This window comes from Ceratosolen solmsi, unplaced genomic scaffold (assembly GCF_000503995.2).
Source record: "Ceratosolen solmsi marchali unplaced genomic scaffold, CerSol_1.0 scaffold2, whole genome shotgun sequence".
Classification (NCBI taxonomy): Eukaryota; Metazoa; Arthropoda; class Insecta; order Hymenoptera; family Agaonidae; genus Ceratosolen; species Ceratosolen solmsi.
The window spans coordinates 1,077,995-1,094,990 of record NW_011948422.1 but is presented as its reverse complement, the minus strand read 5'-3'; positions in this window follow the sequence as shown (position 1 = coordinate 1,094,990).

Sequence of the window (16,996 nt, the reverse complement as noted above, 5' to 3'; positions counted from 1 at the left end):
TATGGGGACAGTGTATGGTATTTCGATCTTTCCACATCACTCCATGAAAAATCTTTAAGTATTAAAATCGTCGTTGTGTTTGTAGAATAAATAGACATGATATTCGTTGAGCCCGTCGTAGGCGAATTATCCGAGAGTGTCAATCCTAGCCGCACTGAGGCAGATAAGATACTTTTCATTAAATGTATACAACAATCGAATGGACTGCAGATTATTCCGCATCTGCAGGCCATTTTGGTCTGCAGGGGATATGTTGATTTGCCAGTTGGAGATACTAGCTACTACGGGCGCTTTGGTGGGCTTTATTGGTTCATATGGTTAGAAAGCAGAAGGATTCTTTAAATTAGTTGATAATATATCTTTGGATATGATAAAATAGAAAATTTGGAGATTGATAATAATAATAATAATAACTTATATAAAAGGCTCGAGTAGTGACAAAAAATTTTCAGCCAGAATAAATTGGTCGTTGAGGAAGCATCGTACGCGCCATTAGGATTCGACGACTCTGAGAAAGTTCGTACCAAATACTTTCCAAACAATAATACAAAACCGGTTTTACACATACTGAATACACATTGGCATTAATAGAGACAACTAAAGATATTATCTATGGCACAAATTGGAACGATCAAGACATTCGTAAAGATCCATTGGAATAATGATTATTACCTTAATCATTATTGCACGCTAATCGTTGGTAATTCTTACATTACATTTAATTGCTAACTCAATCGTAACAATATTCAAATTCCCTTTAAACGATATTTATTATTAATTGAAAGTCGAATTCAATATTCAAGTGAGAATCTAATTGTCATTTATCATTGCATAACTTACAACTATACTCACCGTTTATCATTCCTCGGTCTTTTCTGATGAAATTATTTAATTTCTACGAAACTTCATCTTTCAAACTTTTTCCAACGATAAATTACAAAATATATAATAAAATATATAAAATTTACAAATAACGGTAATATGCCTTTGAAGATGTAACGCTGCTATATCGATTCTAATAGCAACAAGATAATTTCTTCTTAAATTTATTTACAAAAAAATTTTATCGCTACTTATTAATTACGCTAACTTGAGCATAAACGAAATAATCAACGTAATTATTATATTTTCCATTCAATAACAAAAATCCATTACTCGCTTTTATTTCACATACAATTTACGGATATTAACTTACGAGTCTACCGATGTCTTATCTCACTCAAAAATATTTCATATTAGTTATACCCGATCGATCGATTGATCATCCAATCGACTGATTATCTCAAAATTATTCATTACCCCAAACCACTTATTACGTAAGCAACCTAAATATTTCTCTTTCTAATCACGGAATATTCTCACCAACGTTCATAAACCATTTCCTAAACCGACTATTCTTGTAATTGGAATATGCTTCTTTTGGTTTTTTTTTTCCTCTTCCTTTCTTTTCATTACCGAATCCCTCGCTTAAAACATTTCGAAAAATGTTAAGCTATCGAAACCACGACACAACGTGAAATTGCCTACACATGCACAAGCGTGTAAATAAACGCACGAGTTGGCACTCGAGAACGAGTAGGCGCTCAACTCACTAATTCAGCAACTAACCCTGAATTTAAATTAAGCATAATAACTACACATCGCGTCTGCTTTAAATAGTGCCACCGTTTTTACACTTTAACTTTAGCATTTCTCTACATCGCTCTCTCCCTCTCACTACCACCTCTCTCTTGCTTTGACTCGAACCACTGCCATCCACTTTGTTATTTTCGTTCTTTTATTGTTTTTGCTTTTTGTTTGTTGTTTGTTTTTGTTGTCGTTTTTCTTTCGGCTTTTGACAATAACCGGAAAGCAGAGCGGAAAAAGTTCCAAGCGAGGATTTTTCTTGCCCTGATAATACACAAAGATATTTTACCTCGCACTCTGAATTATATTAAAGTCAATAACAGTCTCTATCTACTTTTAATATATTTATTTAAAAGGTAAATGTTTGCTTATGGTGCTGTTTAATTCAAAAATATAACATGGTGTTATCGGCTTCTTTTTTTTTTTTTTTTTTTTTTTTTTTCTTTAATATGATACAAATACCCACGTGCTTTTCAAATATTTAAACTAAAAAAATATTTTTCTTAAAATATTGGTTTAAAAATTTTTGCTTTTAATAAACTCTATATTGGTCACACATATTTTCGATTGAGATGTCGATGTCATTAGACAATTTTGTTGCCAATAATACTATATTTGGTATTTATATTTATATTTATATTTAGTTTAATACTATAAAGGCATGATAATGTAAAATTTAAAGATTTTCAAAACCAAGTCTTTATTGATGACAAAAAAAAAGAAGGGAAAACTCCCATTGATCCAATTATGGAATATAAATATGGAACGTTATGATTGATTAATTAAGTTAGGAAAAAACTAAGATATTAAGATACTATTCAAATATAAAAATTAATAAATACGATAAGTGTCACTCACACACACTTTTGCATTATCATTTGATATTACATGCACAAATGGATTAAGCTAATTTATATAAATTGATAATAAATTATTTAAAATAATTGTACTTATATTTTTAAACATCACATAGGGATTATAATTATAACAAAATTTAATAATAATTTATAATTTAAGGATAGATGATTATAAATTTACTTTATATTTATATTGGGTTTATAATTTCAGCTTCGATTGGCGAAGAATTTTTGTTAAAATGCAAATAATTATCGATTATAACTCTCAATGCATAAATATGCGTTATCGTTGTCTTACAAATTAAAGCAATCCATTGATTTTTAATGGACAATTACAATTTCACACCAGCGCACGAAACCAATTTGTTGTATAATCCAACGTAATAGGGAAGTTTCTAAATTGATATAATTATTTTCGATCAATGACAGTTATTCATTTCATTGATGAAATTACTTTTCGGGTAGCAATTACAATTACATGCATTCATTTTTCATCATAAATCTTTTATAAACGTTAACCATTATTTTATCAAATTATTAACTGTTAATTTACAATCAAAAGATCTATATTAACGCTGGGTAAATACTATAATAGCTCAGCGGTGGCCCACTTTACCATTGGAGATTATCCTTTGGTGAAAAATGGAAAAGATGTAGGGCTTATTCGGAATTCTTATAATATTTGCAATGCAAATGAAAATTAATAAGTGCACTGATTATCCCGGGCAAAACAGGAATCAAGTCGAGTTATATTAACGAGAGAATAAGAGACGAGATAGAAAGAGAGAGCGACAAGATCCCAGTCTAACCTGGTCTTATTTCTCACCGACCTCGCTGTACCTTGAAATCTCCGCGCGGATAACAAAAAACGAATGAGGATAGAACGAAAATACAAACCGCGCGTGCTTAAATACACCTGGCACTCGCTTATCTTCGCATAAAGTAAGAAAAACGCGAGTTTCGCCATCAACGGCGCACGTGAAGTCACGCGTAAAAAGAGCCGAACACTTTAAATGAAATATAATCTGGAATTTCCGCGAGTTATCTTTCGACCTGGCCACCCCGCCACCCAATCCAGCTCCTAATCCGTCTACGTCTCATCCTCCGGGGCCCGAGAGCCGCGTCCTGGTTGTGACTACGGCGGTGGCAGAGAGTCGCGATGCAAATCTAAGCGCGTCTACTATCCTGCTCATTTATCAGGATCATTTTCGGAAAGCCTCGCACCAGCAGGGATGCAAAAGAGTATCGCTGGCTCAGGTGATGGACGGGGTCGAAGAGAGGGGCAACGGGGAGGGGTATTTGGGTGGGGGGGGGGAACAGACTGTATAAAGTATGAAGTGAGAGAGCGAGAGAGTGAGACGGGTGAGGAGGGAACGAGGAGAAAGAAGGAAGAAGTTAGAGGTAGTCGGTGAGACGTGGATTTTAAAAGAAGACGGACGAAAAGCAATTCAAGTTTCCGCGCGCGTTTATCTCCCGAACACCGTCTGCACTTATCTCTCTTTCTCCTCGTCCTCCTATGCGCCAGGACGTGCGCACTCCGTATTTATGTATTATAGCATTTGGCGTGTGTACATTGCGCACATTATACAAACACAGCTATAAATTTGGCTGAGGGAGAGTGTGACGGTGTTGGACGGGATTCTCATCCTTGACTGAGTGAATTCACGATGGAAAAGAAACGAAATATAAATAAGGCACTGGTAAGAGAAGCGTTAAGTGTCAATAAGAGAAAAATGTAAGAGGCGAAGGATTAAAAATTTTTGAAAATTTTCAAATTCAGGCGAAAGACACCTTGAGACTTAGCATTCCAAATCAGTGGAATGTGCAAAATAATTTTGGGATTGAATTGTCGGTTAAGCATGATTGTGAATATATTTATGTGTCCACATATATTTACAGCGAATAAATTTCTCTTTACGACCGTTTGCAAAGAAAAGATGAATAATTCACTAAAATAAATCGCCTTTAAAAAAGAATTAAACATCTTATTCCGAAGTTGAAAAAAAAAAAACAAAACAAAAAAACAAAAGGCCGAAGAGTATCGATAAGAATTGTCTCTTGTGATGGGAAATAAGCGAGAGAACTAAAAATGATTTCTTTAATTATAAAAGTTATGTAGATTAGTTGGAGTTTATGGGAGTGTTGGCAATCTAAAAAGTTATCGTTTCCAGAATTTACAGCCCAATGTATCTCTGCGCGAATTACATACATTACTTTAAACTTAATTAAAATTATGAAAAATATTGGGATTGCATTTACAGCGTCGTAATCCCGCATGTATGAAAAGAATGCGTAATTAATGCGAAATTTAAATAGGCGCTTTTCCCAGCACGTCCCAGCAAACCAGAAAATCCAGAACAATTTGATTTGCCGGGATATAATTTCCTTTTTTCTGACACATGCGTAACTTTCGAATGAATGATAATCGCATTTGGTATTGACCCGCGCAAACAGGCACACGTACCAATTTTCTCTCGGTCCTCTCTATTTACAACCACAAACGAGAAATGAGAAACAATTACCTCGTCCTCCTCAATCTTTCGCAGTCGGCTCGTCGAAACCCTTTACCCGATCGTGCACCTGAGACACATACATTCGCGCGCGCGCGCTCACACAGCCACAGAGAGCCAGCCCAAGGTTATTCCCTCTCGACCAATATAATGTGCTAATGACATCGATGCCAGCGTCGCTGGCGTTGGCGTGGAAACCTTGTCAACCAATTAGGCGCAGCCAAGGCACTGCGCGAGGGGCAAGAACTTTTCATCGACGCGTTACAGTATATAATGCAGCCGAGAGACCGGGATGCCGAGTTGTACCTTTTTCTCGGGCGACCGAGTCCTTCGGGCCGACATTTTTGCAATAACCAACGCCCAACCGGTATGCAAAATAAAGCTCTCGCATGTGACGATTTTCATTTTCTCTCGTTTTGTTTTGTGTCAGACGAGAGCCGTCGAGTTAAAGTCGACCAATCGGGAGAGAAATGCGCCACTCGATTCAAGTGTCGTTCGTTCCTTCGTTCGTGCGCGCATAATGCGAAACGCGCCGACGGCCGATATATTTCCAGCTATAATTGTCGCGCGTTGTTCATTTTCGAATGGATTCGCAGACAGCAATTGCTTCGTCCTAATGACACTGTATAACTTGAGTCCGGAGAGAAAAGCGAGTGGGCAGAATGGCGTTGCTGCGGGTGCCAATGGTGGGGCGCCGGTAGAGCGAGTGGTGGCGGGCGAACGATGCGGGAATGGGAGTGGAGGAGGATTCGCGCGCACGCAAGGAAAGGATATTTGAATTTAAATTTGCGTCATTAAAAGTGTCCTCGCGCGAGAGAATACTTATCTTGAATTTGTTGCACGCGCCATGATATGTTTAATTACAAAATTCCACTTCCTCCCCTCTCTCTCTCTCTCTCTCTCTCTCTCTCTCTCTCTCTCTCTCTTTCTCTCTCTGTCTTTCACTATCTCTGTCTCCGTATCTCACTCTGTCTATCACTTTCTCTTTCCATTCACGAGGCTTTAATTGATTTTTTAGGAATGCTTCATGCGACAGAAAATTTGCCCCGAGTATCGTAACACACCTAAATTAATATGAATACACCTTGATAGTACTTATCTGCTTAATGGTTGGTGTTGTCGTACGACTTTACAAGAGCTTATTTATTCTGTAATTTCATATTTTTTGACTTCAACTTGTACTTTTAGGCCCTACAATGAGTTAATTTAAAGTAGCACTAAATTTTAATAATCAATAAGACTGCGTTACCGCTTGTTCTTCGGCACCATACAATAAATAAATGAGAAATGAAAACCTAAACCTAATTATTCGTTGAAATTGCTTGATAATAATTATACTACACTTTATAAAACGCGTCGTATTATAAAATATCGGGCCCATGGTTCTCATCTCGACATAATTAAACAATTTTGGCGATGAGTATAGGAGACAGGATTAAGGATCACCGATACAAGCCCATTTATATCGCCGACAGCATGTAAACCGGATCATTGCTTATCAAAAAAGGCGATTAAAAACCCCTTTCTCTTGAAAATGTTTCGTATTTACTTAGCTCTCGGTCGGCCCCATATAAAATCTGAACCATTACTTTACTAATCTACTATAAAACTTTGAGGGTCCATAAAGAATGATATAAAGTTGAAATTTTTATTCGAAGCCTATATTGACACGCAAACGTGGCAAATCCGATTATCGTTTCTTTCGCTTTCTTTACGAGCTTACGAGTAATGTAGATTTCACGCGGTTGTCCTCGAGCCCGCGACCACTGCCATTCAAAAGGTATATCTTGCAACGGCGCTTTCGATACGCTTGAGCTTCGTCTGTACACGTCCATTATACTGCAAATAATACAAATGAATAATTATGACTTTCGATAATTATTTGAAAACAATTTTTTATAACCTCTCCTCGAACCAGACATTAATTTTATTGAATTCCATTAACTCATAATTGCCCAGCGGACGAAATTGTTTGTCGAATGGGAGCTTATGCAAGTGACTCTGTGCAAGCAATACGTCCTGCCAATAAAATAAGTGAGCGCTGTTTTCGTATACTGTGAGCCTAAAGGACATTAAATAGCCATGAAATTAAACTCAAATTTTACGAATTTTAAGTTCGAATGATCATGAGGGAACGCTATGTACGATTGTATTGATACATTATAAGTTGACGATGGGACTAAGGAGCCCAGGAGGCCAATTAATTAAATGACATTTATCGATAGCAGACGGTGGAGTAAAAATGGCGAATCAACTTTCGTCCATAATTTATGAATTTCGTCAATATAATTATTAATTGTGCTAAAATGTATTCTCGCTCGATATGATTAAAGCGCGATCCAATTGCACGTAATTCACGCTTTACATTGCAATACTCTCGCTTCCATTTATATCGGCAATGCTTTTTCCATCGAGCAAAGTGTTTCGAATTACGCACAAAAGGCCGATTACCAAAGGCCATCTCCCTTGCAGAGCACGCATCGAAGGCAAATTGTCGGGCACGCGAAATTCGCCGAGCCACGTGCGCATTATGCTGCCGGACAAAAGGGAGTCAGGTGCTCGACTTTCCTCAACATTATTTTAATGTCGCGTAACGCGCTCGGCGCACGCGCAATGCCGACTGCGGCCGAAATAATGACGGGGCGAATGCTGGCCGATGTGCGGTTTCACTTGGGTGCCACTGATTGTCCGCGTTGATTAAGAATGGCGAGAAAAGTCGAAGGCGATTGCAAAAGCAGAGGGAAAGCAGAGCGAGAGCAGAGCGAGAGCAGAGCGAGAGCAGAGCGAGAGCAGAGCGAGAGCAGAGCGAAGGACGAGGGCAATTGTAACGAGGGGAGGAGGTGCGCGAGAGCGAAAATGCCTATAAACCGTGACAATTTGAATATTTGACTTTCGCTTCATCGTTTCGCGAATACGTGATTGTCATTGTGCGGTCGCTGCATTATCCAAGCGCACATTTATTCCAATGGGACTTTAATTTAACGACTTAAGACCCGCCTGTCGTTAATTTAAATCAAACATCCATTCTACCGTTAGTATTAACGATGAAATTGTTTTGAATATCTGCCGCAAAAGATTATTAAAGTTTTATGCTATATGATGTTGTGATTGAATAAGACGATGATTAAACAAGTTATTAGTCCATTTCTTTCGTTCGCCATTTTAAAGTGAAAAGTCTCAACACTTATGTCTAAGATACATATTTGCCAGACTTATCAGGCCATTATCACGAAGAAATTACAAATTCCAGAGTTCCCTAATATAATGTGAGGTGTAGGGTGAATCACGTAAGTGCCATCCGCGCTGCGCCCTCGTTCTCGTCAAATCAAACGAATGTGTTCTTACATCCGTATACACATGACACGCGCGTTTATATGATACGAGTTGACGCATGCGCTGAAATACGCCTGAGGTTTTGCGCGTGGAGAAGACCCTCGTATAAATCTGTCAACGAGCTCTACCTTACTTCACACGTGGATAATAATAAAAACAATTAAGAAGACACCGCTGGAAAAAAAGGCGAGTCGCCTCGACAAGTCGGCCTTGAGATCTTTCTCTTTCGTTCTCCGTCCCATACATTTTTTTATCCCCGTCGTCCTCACCTTTTTTCTCTCTCCTCGTCGGATCAGCGTCACCGCGGTTTTCTCTCTCCTCTTTTCTCTCTTGGCCCGCGTCTGCGCGCGTCCGTGTACTTGTTATCGCAGCGCGCGAAAGTTTTATCTTCGACAACGGAAACATTCATTAAAGTACGTTTCGAAATGGTAATACGGGAACAGGAATCCGAGGGATGTTCGAGGGAATCAGCCAAATGATCGGATACGTTCAGCCGGGGGAGGGACGCAATTATTTTGTTTTATTTTTCTTTGCGTTTCATTATCTTCTACTTCTTCGTCTTCTTCTTCCTCCTCTTCTTCTTCTTCTTCTTCTTCCTCTTCTTCTTCTTCCTCTTTTTCTTCCTCTTTTTCTTCATTTCCTTGTTTTTTCTTCCTCGTCTTCTTACTTCTTTTGATTTCGACGTGTGCCAGAGAAATTTTTCGAGCTCCATACACGAGTAGTCGAATGACAACTTTACGTTAATTTAATTTTATCCAACAATTTGGTGCTTACGATCGATTGTCTCTATGCAATATCGTATCGAGGCAACATGCCGAGGATTTAACGAAATAATACAACTACTGCGAGATTCCATAAAACAAGGATAATGAATTTTAGCTCCTCAGCCGCCTTAAATAACAAACGCCTGACATTTCGGCTAATAGTAGCAAACATTAGAAAATAAGGCCCCGCAAGCCCTGTGTATTAATGACGAAATTGAAATTGCCGATCATGAATGTCGAACTATTCTTTACGTACTTTCATGCTTCATTAATTGGCTTAACTAATTTTCAATTGCATTGGTTTTGCTGCATAATAGACTTGCTTTGTTACAAAATTACCAAACAATAGATGTGATCGCTCGTGAAAAGGAGATTCAAACGTTAGCAACTTACCATGTTAGAAAATACATGGCTGCAAGATCGAGCAGAAGCGAGCCTCGCCGCCCTTACCATTCGACGTATTATGAAAATCTTTTCCACTAAATTTGAACTAAGAATAAAGGCCGATACTTTTGATATGTACCGCGTGAAAAGCATAAATACTTTTCAATTAAGTATATAGGTAATGAACGTCCCGACAATAGTAAACTAAAATGAATTTCTACCTCGGGGCAGAGCTCACCTCTTATAAATTTCTAAAATGTCCGCCCTTCTCGCGCAAGGCATACAACTATTTATCCATTACGTGGCAATAAAATCAAGCCCAGGGCTAATCCTTGTGCCGGCGAGATGCTCTCCCCGGCGCATAAATGCATATGCAGAAACGTTGTATTTCGCCAGGATCGCCTTGTACGTGTACGAGAACGAGGCATTCGAGCGCAATTTCATGCGCACAATAATCGTAATAACAGAGAGAAAGAGGTACGTAGGGCCGTCCCTTATTATCGCGCCGAGCGCCCGACTTAACAATTACAAATGACAGGCCCAAGATTCCTTCGGCTAAAAATTAACATATGGGACCTTGTCCAGCGATATTCGACATTGTCGTTCCGCTCAACGAGGGCACACGCGATGCACTCGCGCATCGCCGCAAAAACTATCGGCATACGCACGCCACGAGTAACTTAACATTTCGTAGTTAGGCCGAGGGGCTTTTTAAGGTCGGAAGTTCAGAGAGATATTAAACCGAAGTCCTCGTCGACAATACCTCGATCTTTATTGCTTTGTATTATCAGCCGAGGAGATGATGACGATTAAACGCATCGCGGCGAAGTTTCATTTTATTCTCGCGACGCTACGTCACAGAGGAATGTTTTTTTAACTGGCGCGTTTGAAATGGGAGCCTCGCCGATGGAGGGAAATACACTCGACGGATTCGCTTAATTTCGAGGACCGTTTGTATTTTGCTCGGCAAAGTACGCATACCAGTATGCCATCAGCGTACGCGCGCCCACCCACATATAAATACATAAAATAAATTGAATATACTTTATGCTGTTAAAATTCTCATAATGAAAGTTGTCTATTGAAATTAAATTAATTTACTTGGTTAGAAATGGTAGATTAGATTGCCGTCACAGTAGTCTAAGTATAATAATTATTATTATTAATTATTTTATTACAACTGTTGTATCAAAATTAGTTTGTAATTTAAGGAATAATCAAACGACATTGACAAAATACTCGACATTTTGTAAATCGGCCTAAAGTGGGGTGGATAAAAAAAAATTTCTCGTTGTGCGAAATTAATGTAAATGGAGATGTTGGAATAACTATATACGATTCGTCGACTCCAGCAGCAAACAAACGAAAGCAAAACAACAAAAATATGAAACAGACAAACTAATCGGAAAACAATAGAAATGGTTCAAGTAACAATGATGGTAGGATGATAGCATTAATTAATTTACTGGATTTAACATTGGAAGATAATGGTGTTGCAATGAATCATTTTTAGTAAATAAATGAAATCGTTAATATAATAAAAGAGTATTAGTTCCATTGTGATAACTTAATGCTATAAATAATTAATAGTCTAGCAAATGAACGTGCCAGGCCAAAAGTAACTATTATAATCAATGTTGCATTAGGAAAATTAAGGATTTAGTAATAATTATTCTTAAATTGAATTTCTAGATAAAGAAATTGCTGAAAGAACTTCAAATTTATCCTTATATGAGAGAGCCTATTGTTTACGTAGGTTTTATGCGTGGACGATCCTAATATAAAAGTGTGTCGATAAGGCGTGTAAGTAAACAAATAATTAACAATGAATTAGGGAGGAGTAGTTTTAATGCAATAAGCTAATCTCGGTGTAATTTTACGAGAATTGGCAATGTGATTAGAAGACCCATGCAATTGAAAATCAATCTTGTCGTCGTTCTTCAAAAAAAAAAATTTTTACCCAAAAATACTAGACTTAAAAATAATTGACCTATTAAAATGAAGAACAAACAAAACAAAACAAAAATAACAATGAAATAATGCATAAAGAGAGTAAGACAAAGAGAGGGTAGAAGAATTATAAGTGGCGCAAGAAATATAAACGAGGTGGCATAAAACATCGGATAATAGAAAAATTGTCGATCGAATACAAGTTTCGCGAGGGCTTTATGACCTTCATAAATAATGACACGAAGATTCAATGGCGAGGCTCAAAAATCCCATTAAACGAGAAAATTCGACCTCGTAATTAAAATATCGTTTAAAAACATGTTCAATATTTGCGAGCAGACATCTCGTTAATTCCAAAGAATCCGAAGAGCCGAAAAAAGATAAAAGAAACAAGAAAGATGTAATGCCGTGACGTCCGTGCGGCGCACGGAACTTACTATCAGACAAGAATTGTTTCAAAATTCTTCACGCTTCGGACGGCAGCAAACGCCATCATTAATTTAATTTAAAAAAAAAAAAAAAAAAGAATGAAAACGAGAGAGAGAGACAGCAGGAGCAAAGAACTTTTCAAATTTTACGCCAGTTATCCCGCGAGCCGTGTAACAACGAGCCCGCGGAGCATAAGGAAAGCCAGGCGCGTTAAACTCAGTACCAGGATGCTTAACAGGTCGTTCGCGCCGAAAGGCACTGGACTTTTGCCGGGGCCGCGGGTGGTAGGGCTAGTTGTCATGGTAGGGCGGGTTAAGGTCCGTCTGAGTGTGTGTCGCTGTTTGTGTTTGTGGGGTTGGGATGGGATGATGGTGGGAGAGAAAGTAATATCCCGGCGCGCTCGCGAAGTAGATTATCGGCCGAATCTCGCCGCCGGACTCGCAAACTCGTACGTGCGCGCGAGCCCGCCAGGGATTATTGAGTATCGAAATCTGAACGTCAACGAGATCGAAGTCCGGAAACTAGATTTCTCCCCGTGTCCCCGTTTGAAAAGAGCGCTAATGGAGATACGCCCGTCAACCTGATTCCCTTCTAATCGAATCCCTTGCTCAGATCGGCGCCATTCACGACGCCGACTCTTTCCTAACAATCAGGGACACGCGTCCTCGCGTTTCACGGGCTTTTTTTTCCATTCACGACGCCGACTCTTTCCTAACAATCAGGGACACGCGTCCTCGCGTTTCACGGGCTTTTTTTTCTGTTTTTTTTTTTTTTGTTTTTTTTTTTTGTTTTTTTTTGTTGTCCCACATACCGCAAGCTCACTACGTTTAATTTCTTAAGGTGCTTGGGCAAAGATATGACGCGCGTGCCTGGTAATTGGATCTGCATACCTGCCTAACCTTCGCATAGCGTTTTACTACCGAAGCGGAAGTACTATTCGACATGTGCAAGGCAATTTCTTTCTAAATTGGGTGATTCCTCGATTGTCCATAAATTTCAACCACTTCACTGTATATCCTGCGCTTTATGTTTATCAGTTTTTACTCTTTGCGTCGATTAATGCACGATAGCGTGCACTAGCCTGACCGTACACTCCTTAACGAATTTGCAATGAAATTTTCAAATAAAAATTGCTCTAACTTTTACTGTGCATTAAAGCGTGGCAAGACTTCCGTTTGGAATTAGTTCGAAATACTGTCAGAGATTTCGTAAAAATTCTCTCGCCCGTAGCGTTTGCCAATACACTCGGTTAAAGTATTGCGAGGACTGCGAGGACTGCGAGGGGAAAAACTTAAACACCTATTTAATAACTGATGGCTGATTGTGGCTCCATCCCGAGCCTAAACGGACTTGATCGAAGAAAATTTTTTATAAAAATCCCTTCACTCAAACGCTTTATAATGGTGAGTATTAAATTTTTAAATATTTTTATGGGCTCTTCGTTACTTTCTTTGTATTTCGCGGCAAAGTGGCCATGTAAGCGTGTAAGCGAGTTAGCTCCCCGTCCCTTATTATCCTTCACAACCGCTAATCAGAGCAACATCGTGGAGAGCGTCGATCGTTAAGAGAAGGACGAGGATCGTACAACAATTGTAGCAGCAACTGCAGCAGCAGCACGAAGGAGTTGCTCATTGTCCGGAACCGCGGACGAATTCATTTCGATTCCCATGCGGCTGGGCGTCCGGGGCGGCGCGTTTAAGTGCCGATTACAAAAATATGAACAATGTAATGTCCTCCGATAGTCGGATAAACAATATCTGTTAAAGCCATTACGATTCCGCTTCGGCAAAAAGCCGAGCAGCTTCGAGCGCTCGAGAACCGTAAGACGCGCATGGTGGTGGTCAGAGGGGGACTGATGCTCAATGGTGGGAAATGGGAATGAGGAGCGATGAGGTGGCGTGATGGGTGGCGGGAGGTCAGCGGAAGGGTGGGGTGAGGGTGGAGCGCAGAGGAGTTACAACTCGAGCTGCGCGCGTAATGCAAAATTATCGAAGCTGGGATAAGGCGCGCGCGTGTACGCGAGGGCCCGATAGCGATAAAAGAAATTTGCCTCTTGCGAGTAATAACTCGCTAGAAAGGTTAGCCGAGCGCTCCACGATGGGAAGACTGCGAGAACGAGCCGATAATAAAATTAGCCGGCGAACGCGCGCGATTCATGGTGTAAACGGCCCCGAGGTCCCTTATCTCGCGACCCACACGAAAATTTCCTTCTTTCTTTCATTCTTTCTGTCTTTCTTCCTCCTATTCTTAATTATCCATATGCTTCGCTCGATCGACGCCGCCCTTTTCGCACCGGCCGGCAATTGGACGAACGTCGCAAAAAAGGGCAACCGAGGATCTCGGCTTATATTAGCGAAACTGCCGCGATGACACATTCGAGGAAATCGTTACAATGTTCTTTCGCGCCCTGTAAAAATTATGGCCTCCTCTAGGCCTTTTTGCCCTTGTGTGACGTTTTATCGTTTGAGCGGCGCGATATTTCACACACCGGTTTTGTTTGTCGACACTTTATTATTAGTGTTAGTAAGGATTGGAATTCCCAATGGATGATAAAGGGAGAGAGAGAGAGAGAGAGAGAGAGAGAGAGAGAGAGAGAGAGAGAGAGAGAGAGAAGATGTCTGCGGTTATGGGGAAGGAATGCGCCGAAGAGTGACATGCTTTGAATTTTCTAATTTTAGCACCTTTTAGAATTCATAAGTGGTAGTGCGGTTTTGGTGAATGAGACAGAACTGAAGAAACAATTGCTTCTTCCTCTTTCTCTTCGTTCTCCTTTTTTTTTTCAATAAAGTTGTCGGTAAGTTTCCTAATAGCGGCTTGTTTCACAGTACATATTCTAGCAAAGATTATATAAGCAATACACCGTGCGTATTTTATACTAATATTCTCGATATTCAATCTTATTTCATGATTTATTCGAATTGAATTGTCATTGAAAATATATTATTACAACGATTGTATAAATGTATTATTGGACATTTATTACGCTTCTGATTCTGATTAAAAGCGTAATACCTTTTAGCAAGAATTTGTGTCTGTAATCAATGCAATTTATCATACGATCTACAGATGTATAAATGGGATGAAATATCAGTATTAGCTGCGATAATCGGATTGATAATATAAAAGTATCGATGAATTGATAAAACGAAAATCCGAAGGGCAAAATTTTTTATTCGCTTTTGGCATTAAAATTGCAATATGAATATAATTCAATTGCGTAGTAATATTATCATAACAGTTAAGAACTTAACGCAATAGGATTCCGTTTTTGTCCTAATTAATTATTATTATTATTATTATTATTATTATTATTATTATTATTGTTATTATTATTATTATTATTATTATTATTATTATAGTACTATTCATCTACGTAATCGCAAATTCTATACCGCCAATAATTTTAAACAAATGTATGCTGCAATTTGGCGCTTTATGCGCAATTTGAAGTTTTTCATTTTGCAATACGAATGAATGATATGAGCAATTAGTGATTCAATTACAAAATGCAACATGAATTTTCTACATTAATAGGATAATTTTTTATAAATATAATTTCAATATGATATAGAAATTGAATTTGTTTTTTTTTTCATATAAATAAAATCATTTGTTTTGTTCTTGCCAATTATTGAAAATATAAATGGGTTTCGATTTTATTTTCACAAAAATTTTTAACCAATCCAGCCAATACTAATATACAGCTTTTGTTTTTAATCTGATAAAACGTTAATCTTGTCATACAGTTAAAAAAATATTAAATCATTAATAATAGAAATTCTCCGTGTTAGTGTATAATTTTATTTTAACTTAATAATTAGTTTCATTAATGATATATCAAGAAAGTGCAGTAGCATTTTATATTTATTTTCAATATTAAAGAAACAACGCGATTACGAACGTATTAAATGAGAAGTTTGCAAAAAGCTCATAAAAAACTACATGATTCGATTAACATTATTTTACAAATAATTAAGTAACCCATGCTCTTAAGAAACAGCGCAACGAGCCGAGTGTCCCTTGTGAAATTGAATGCGCGCACAATGAGTACGAATTAATAACGCTTACGAGCAAAAAGAATGACGTCGATGCCGCGTGTTTTTTCAAGTAAAAAATGCTGCCAGTCCGACGCAACCCAACGGATACGCACGAGCCGCTAAGATATTGCCATGTAAAATAAGCGCAACGGAAGTTACACTTAAGCCCCCTCGGCAACCGAGTACGCAAATATATCCTGGAATAACCGACCGTTGTAACCCGATCACTAGGCCTAGTGCAAATCCATCAAACACCGAGATAGCGAATCCAACTTACAGCCCTCGTTCGTCGATATGACCGGGGTCATGAACACTATAGAGGGCACATGTCCGATGACGTATTTCCGTGAATCAAATGCTCTATCGCAGCTCATGTTTTCACCCCAGTAGGACAGACCGAGGTGTATTGAGTAGACCGAAGGTATTGATTAAAGTATACTCTAAAGATACCCTTGATGTTTGTCCTCGATGAACTGTCGAAAAGAATATAAACTGTTCTTCACATATTATTTGCTTGCACGTTCAAACTAGAATATGGATCGGATTAAGGACTTTATGCGAATGAACTGATATCTAGATTTGAAATTTCCATATGGAAAATACGGAAATTGAAGAAAATGCGCCGAGTGTGTCGGTATTTGCATACCCGTTGTTGCATAAGATTTCTTAACAAAATCGAATGATAAAATACTGTGAAGTAGCTGGCGGTTATTAAGAGCTGAAAGTCTAAAGAATTTCAGTCTAACGATAAAGCAGGAAACAGGCACTTGTACTAGTTTGATAATTTCATTCTTTATATCAGTAGGCTTAATTCGACATTATTATTTCGAATAATTAATTCACGCCAAAATTCAAAATTCACTTTATCATATTAATATTGTAAATTCCATATTGAGTTATATATATGTGTGTTTACGATATGTATTGTAAAATGTTTTTGGCTCAGCCGGTGAGGAATCCGGTACGAACGCCAAAGCAACATCGTGCGCTAATTTTCGCTCTTTCTTTTTTTACGAATGGAATTAGTGTAACTATTTACTTATTCGCGTCGCCGACTGAATGGAAAACCCAACTTTAACTCGATACCTGAACAATTGTACAGAGTG